Source organism: Palaemon carinicauda, chromosome 39, assembly GCF_036898095.1.
Source record: "Palaemon carinicauda isolate YSFRI2023 chromosome 39, ASM3689809v2, whole genome shotgun sequence".
NCBI lineage: Eukaryota > Metazoa > Arthropoda > Malacostraca > Decapoda > Palaemonidae > Palaemon > Palaemon carinicauda.
In genome coordinates, this window is record NC_090763.1 from 13302071 (window position 1) to 13309570 (window position 7500).

At 31.4% G+C, this 7500-nt stretch overlaps 1 protein-coding gene across 1 annotated transcript in view; it reads left to right on the top strand.

Annotated features, from left to right (window-relative positions):
- The window catches only part of LOC137631261 (uncharacterized), a 775190-nt gene that overhangs the window by 16214 nt on the left and 751476 nt on the right, over positions 1-7500 (top strand). The gene's annotated exons all lie outside the window — the stretch shown is intronic.

Sequence of the window (7500 nt, forward strand, 5' to 3'; positions counted from 1 at the left end):
GGCATTGTGTTCTCAAGTGTTTTCTCAGAGGAACCTGGAAATAATGGACGATTTAAATGTATTTTGGGGGGGGGGGGGGGCGTTCGTGCGTGTCTGCGGATGAAGAGATTCGTGTTTCTCTGTTAGTGCTTGACATTGACCGTTTGTTCAGGGTTAGAGATAGCTTATTACATTACTTATTTTAATTACTTTGCAGTACTTGAATGTATTGGACGTGAGTCTAGATTGTAATAATAATAATAATAATAATAATAATAATAATAATAATAATAATTATTATTATTATTATTATTAAAAGAATTATAAGAATTATTGAATTCGTAAATTATAAGGATTATTGAATTAGTTTCAAGATTTAAAATAATTGAGTTAGTTTCAAGCATTAAAAAGACTATTGAATTAGTTATAAAAGATAGAAGGATTATTTAATTAGTTTCAAGAATTTAAAGGTTTATTGAATTACTTTCAAGAATTAAATGGATTATTTAATTATTTTCAATAATTAGAAGGATTAAGGAATTAGTTTCAAGAATTGAAAAGATAATTGAATTAGTTTCAAGAATTAAAAACATTCGTTTCAAGAATTAAAAACGATCAGTGAATTAAAAGATTATTTCGTTAGTTTTAAGAATTAAAAAGATTATTTTATATTCAAGAATTAAAAAGGTTATTGAATTAGTTTCAGAAATTAACAAGATTATTGAATTGGTTTCAAGAATTAATAAGATTATTGAATTAATTTCAAGAATTAGAAGGATCATTTAATTCGTTTCAAGTATTTAAAAGAATCATTGAATTAGTTCCAAGATTGAAAAAGGATCATTTAGTTACTTGCACAAATTAAAGGATCATTTCATTAGTTTCAAGAATTAGAAGGCCTGTTTTATAAGCTCCAAGAATTGAAATGATCATCGAATTAGTCTAAGGATGAAAAGGATCATTGAATCAGTTCCAAGAATTAAAAGGATTATTGTATTAGTTCCAAGAATTAAAAAGAATCATGGAATTAGTCCAAGAATTAAAAGGATCATTGAATTAGTCCAAGAATTAAAAGGATCATTGAATTAGTCCAAGAATTAAAAGGATCATTGAATTAGTCCAAGAATTAAAAAGAATCATGGAATTAGTCCAAGAATTAAAAAAAATCATGGAATTAGTCCAAGAATTAAAAGGATCATGGAATTAGTCCAAGAATTAAAAGGATCATTGAATTAGTCCACCAAGAATTAAAAGGATCATTGAATTAGTTCAAGAATTAAAAGGATCTTTGAATTAGTCCAAGAATTAAAAGGATCTTTGAATTAGTCCAAGAATTAAAAGGAGCATTAAATTAGTCCAAGAATTAAAAGGATTATTGTATTAGTTAAAAGAATTAAAAGTATAATTGAATTAGTCCAAGAATTAAAAGGATAATTGAAATAGTTACAAGAATTGAAAGGATCATTGAATTAGTTTAAGTATTAACACTATTATTGAATTAGTTCAATAATTAAAGGATTTTTTAATTAGTTCCAAGAATGAAAAGGGTCTTTGAAATAATTCCAAGAATTAAAAGGATCATTGAATTAGTTATAAGAATTAAAAGGATTATATTATATGAATCTCCTCGGTGAGCTCTCGCCTTCCTTTTCTTTGGTTAATCTTCAAGATAAAAGATATCCACTACTTGTTGCAAGCTTATTATTAAGAAGTAAAGAAACAAAGGCAGGTAGCTGAACATCTTTTGCAAGGAGAGATTACCAACCCTCCTTCAAAAATGACTAAAACAATAAGTGCTTTGTACATGCTGTTATTATTATTATTATTATTATTATTATTATTATTATTATTATTATTATTATTATTATTATTATTATTATTATTATTATTACTCTTTATTAATTATTATTATTTATTATTCATTATTATTTATTAGTATTGTTATTATTATTATTATTATTATTGTAATAATTATTATTAATATTATTATTATTCTTTATTATTTATTATTATTATTTATTATTATTAGTATTATAATTATTATAATCATAATTATTATTATTATAATTATTATTATTATTATTACCAGCTAAGCTACAACCATAAATTGGAAAATCAGGATGCCATAAGCCCGAGAAGCTCCAAAATAAAAAATCCCATTGATGAAAGGAAACAAAAAAGAAAAACAAATAAATAAATTTCAAGAGAAGTAAGAGAATTCAGCTCACACCCTGTTCATGAACGGTGCACGAGATTTTGGACACGCAACATGGTCCTGAAGTTTGATTAGAATGGCAAAATGGAAAGCAAGCACGCAAGCATACTAAATGCACGAGAGATATCGTAGAAGCTGGCTCTTCCTAGCATCCCCCGGCGAAACCAGCATTAACCAGTATTATGTAAGGGTTAGCGGAATGCGCCTTACACAATCGTGTATATGGAGTTGAAAGCTCTCGTTGTTGGAATATCTTACGTCTCGTTTGAAATACATTTATTTCTTTACTGCAACGGCAAGTTATAATTATACGTTTTTGTTTTATTTTTTCAAGTTTTAAGTAATAAATTGAAATTGCACTCTTCATGGTAAATCATCACAAAATATTTATAAGAAATTTTATTTATACTAAATACTTTTTGAAATAGAGAAACTTTTAAACAATCACCCTATTATTTTCTAATCTCGAAGTCAAATAATTTTCAACATCATCATCATCTATATGTATTAACGCAAATGGCCTCGGTTAGATTTCGCCAGTCGTGTCTATCTTGAGCTTTTAACTCAATAATTCTCCATTCATAATCTCCAACTTCACGTTTCATAAAGATAGAAAGTAATATAAAATAATGACAGGAGAAATACTCTCCCTTCAATATAAAACTTCTTAAAAAACGGACAGTAATTGGGAGTATATGTTGAAGTACCCACATACATACCTCACCCTCACCCCGCCAAACTAACGTACTCTGGGGAGGCCTCAGGATACGTTTTGCCAATTTCCGCTTCTCCAAAAAAAAAGAAAGATAGAAAAAAAAAACAGACGTTTGATTGAGGCAAACACCAAGAAAGAGACAAAACTTAAGATTATATACAGTTTAGGTGTCTTGCTGCAAATATCTTCTCAAAATTCTTTCAATCCTCTGGTTTTCTTTTACTCTGTGTAAAGTCTGCTTGTGAATGACAGACAAGGGACAGTGACAATGCTCTAAAAATTGATCATATATACATATTATTTCACATCATATGATAAGGAGGTTCAAAGAAGGGACTTATAATCGCAACATCATTTTACCTGAGAATTTTACCTGCAATGAAATGTGTTATTTAGATTTTGTTTTATTATATAAGATTTGTATAGATATTATTATAAATTTTTAAGTTCGTTATTTTACTTGTTTCTTGGCAATGACTACTGCGAGAATATTAATTTGTATATTTGTATAGTTTTACATGTGCACATTCTTAATAACTCGTATGTTTATGCTTAAAAGATGGTATAGAATGTATTCAGCCGTGTATTTTTATAGTTTTACAAATACATATTCTAAATCACTCGTATGCTAACCATGTAAATTGCTTAAAAAGTTGTATAGAATATATTTATCCGTGTATTTTTATAGTTTTACTTATAAATATTCTTAATCACTCGTATGCTAACAATGTAACTTGCTTAAAAAGTGATATTGAATATATTCATCCGTGTATTTTTATAGTTTTACATATACATATTCTTAATCAATCGTATCCGTGTATTTTTAAAGTTTGAAATATACATATTCTTAATCAATCGTATGCTAACAATGTAACATTCTTAAAAAGTGGTATAGAATATATTCATCTGTGTATTTTTTAAGTTTTACATATGCATATTCTTAATCACTCGTATAATAACAATGTAACTTGCTTAAAAAATGAAAAAGTGGAATAAAATATATTCATCCTTGTATTTTTAAAGTTTAACTCATACAGATTCTTAATCACTCTTATGTAACAATGTAACTTGCTGAAAATGTGGTATAGAATATATTCATCCGTGTGTTTATATAGTTTTACATATACATATTCTTAATCACTTGTGTGCTAACATTGTAACTTGCTCAAAAAGCGGTATGAAATATATTCATTCGCGTATTTTAAAAATTTTATATGCGCACAAAGTTAATCACTCAGTTGCTCACGCTTAAAAAAAGTGGTCTAAAATCTTAATAATGACAACATTGTGTGTAAGGCCTAAGAAAAATGGGTGCCAGTTTAGTATGTGGCCTACCTTTCGAGAATGACCCACCAAATTCTATCTGTTTTAGTATGTGGCCTAACCTAGCCTAACCTTACCTTACCTTACCTTACCTAACAAGCCAGGTAGGCTACATACTAAACCAGAATAAAAAAGGCAGGCCACATACTAAACCAGAATAAAAAAGGCAGGCCATATACTAAACCAGAATAAAAAAGGTAGGCCACATACTAAACCATAATAAAAAAGGTAGGCCACGTACTAAACCAGAATAAAAAAGGCAGGCCACATACTAAACCAGAATAAAAAAGGCAGGCCATATACTAAACCAGAATAAAAAAGGTAGGCCACATACTAAACCATAATAAAAAAGGTAGGCCACGTACTAAACCAGAATAAAAAAGGTAGGCCACGTACTAAACCAGAATAAAAAAGGTAGGCCACATACTAAACCAGAATAAAAAAGGTAGGCCACGTACTAAACCAGAATAAAAAAGGTAGGCCACATACTAAACCAGAATAAAAAAGGTAGGCCACATACTAAACCAGAATAAAAAAGGTAGGCCACATACTAAACCAGAATAAAAAATGTAGGCCACATACTAAACCATAATAAAAAAGGTAGGCCACGTACTAAACCGGCTCCGAAAAATGTTTGTCTTGTCGCTGAACTAACTCCTTTGGAATTACTTCTTGGACACTTTGGAAGGGATTAAATAGAGAGGAGGTTGGAAGCAATTCAGGGGAATTGAATGAAAGAACGAAGGCAAAGTTTTTCTGTAAAAGTGAATGGAAATCTTCTAATCATGAGTTTCTATTCGTTTTTCTTGGTTTAATTTGTTCTGGAAGTGGAGAGTTTGTTGAGTTTTCCTTATTCTTTATTATTATTATCATTGATATTATCAATGATATTATTTAGATTATTAATATTATCAAATTTACTTCTCTACAATCAAATACTTTTAAAAAAGGAAATTATTCAAACCAATGATCAACTTACAATAATTAAATTCCCTAACTCTTTTCCATCTCTTGTGCTTTAGGACCAAAGTTTTTGCTTAAGAGTGTTATTGTTCCTCTCGAGAATATATTTTGTTTTCCATGGACATTGGAATGAAGTATACCAGTATACCATCAGTAATGAGGTAAATTCTGCAGACTGGCATATGACTACGACACTAATACCGTCTTCTTGTTCTTCCAAACCGTTATCCCTACATTAAGGGGTCGGTTGCTTGATGCACTCTCTCCAATGCCTTCTATTAAAGGCATCCTCATCCACCGAACAGCAGTTGGAGAAACAAAAATCTTTGTAGTTGGCGACGCTTATATCCATGAAGGTTTAAAGTTTAGAGGTTGCTTATATGTGACTAAGTAGGGCGGGAGGTCATTGCGCTGTAATGCAATATGCTAGAAAACTAATATGTACACATATAACCAATATCAAATAACCCCTATATGTAGCCTATTGGAAACGTTCCTGACTAGCATTCTGCTGGACGGGAATTGGAGACCTGCTCAAGCTTGATAGTTTCTAGTAGTGTCTGAAACCCAGCCATTTTTGTGAGCTAAGGATTGGAGTTTCGCGGATCCTATAGGTCTACCTGCTGAGTCATCACCTGCCATTGCCTAGCCCTCCCTGGCCCTAACTTGGAGAGGGGCTTGGGCGCTGATCATATTTGTATATGATCAGTCTTTTGGGCATTGTCACTATCCCTTGCCACTGCCACTCGTGAGTAACACTTAAACCTAATCTATGGGTGACCAAGCAATGGCTGTTGGGCCTTATTATTATTATTATTATTAATTGCTAAGCTACAACCCTAGTTGGAAAAGCAGGATGCTATAAGCCCAGGGGCCCCAACTGGGAAAATAGCTCAATGAGGAAAGGATAAAAGGAAAAATAAAATTTTTAAGAATAGCAACAACATTAAAATAAATATTTCCTATATAAACTATGCAAACTTTAACAAAACAAGAGAAAGAGAAATTAGATAGAATAGCGTGTCTGAGTGTACCCTCAAGCAAGAGAACTCTAACCCTAGGCAGTGGAAGACCATGGTACAGAGGCTATGGCACTATCCAAGGCTAGAGAAGGCTGGTTTGATTTTGGAGTGTCCTCCTAGAAGAGCTACTTTCCATAACGGTGAGATTGTGTTCACTAATGAATACTTTTAATGTCGTGAGCGCAGCTATTATGATGTGAAGGCGGATCGAACTCAGGAATCAGTAATTGCGAGTAGTTGTTAATAACTTTTAAGGGTTGTGGTAACGTCCCTGACTAAAGTGAACGCCAGATAGGGGTTCGAGTCTTTTATCACTGCAAGCTCACCATCCTTGTGAGCCAAGGATGTCGGGTTTGGGGAGGCTAATAGGTCTATCTGCTGATTCATCAGCAGCCATTAGCTTTGATCCTAGCCTAGCTTGGGTGGAGAGGGGGCCATGGCTATGATCAGTCTCTAGGGCATTGTCCTACTCCATAGGGTAATGTCACTGTCCCTTGACCCTGCCATTCATGACTGGCTTTTAATCCTTTAAACCTTTGAAGGTTTTAAGACTTTAATTGCAACGTGGCTCTTATAAAATTCTCTCAAAGGTCTATCTTCGTAACTCAAATTAGTCATTTAATCAACCATGTAGGCCCTAATCACTCCGATAGAATTATCAATACATCGTCTTGCAAACATTTTATGAATTGTATCATAAGCCAATATGAAAAAATTAGTTAAATATTGCAAACTTGTGCCCTTATAAATGACATTGTTACCCTGTGTCTTCTTTCATGATTAGTCCTAGCTAATTAATCTCTCAAAAGTATAAGCAGTTCTTTGATTAAAGAGATATATCCTTGATGTAAATCTTAAACAAATTGATAGAGGATATCTGATTAATATCTAAATTCAGATCCTTTCAACAAACTTTATTAAAAGATAGTTTTAGAAGACTTTTAAGATTTCCAAGAGTCTGAGAGAAGGGTGTTTGAATTAAATTTACGCATATTATTTTAGTTTTAATAAGCTTGAAAGTTCATTTTAGAATTTTCTTTCTGGTGTCTTTCTGATCTTTCCACGGAGTCATTTATAATGATTTTGGTCAGATTTTGGGCACATGTTGAGGAATGGGGCAGAAAGGGCTATGCCCAAGCATACATTTTTATCATTTTTTAATTTTTTTGGGGGGGGGGCGCTTGGAATTTTTGTTGATTTTCAGCATTATTTTTTTTCTACAAAATTTTTTTTTTTTTTTATTTTCAATTTTTTTTCAACATTTTTTTTTTTTAATTGATTCT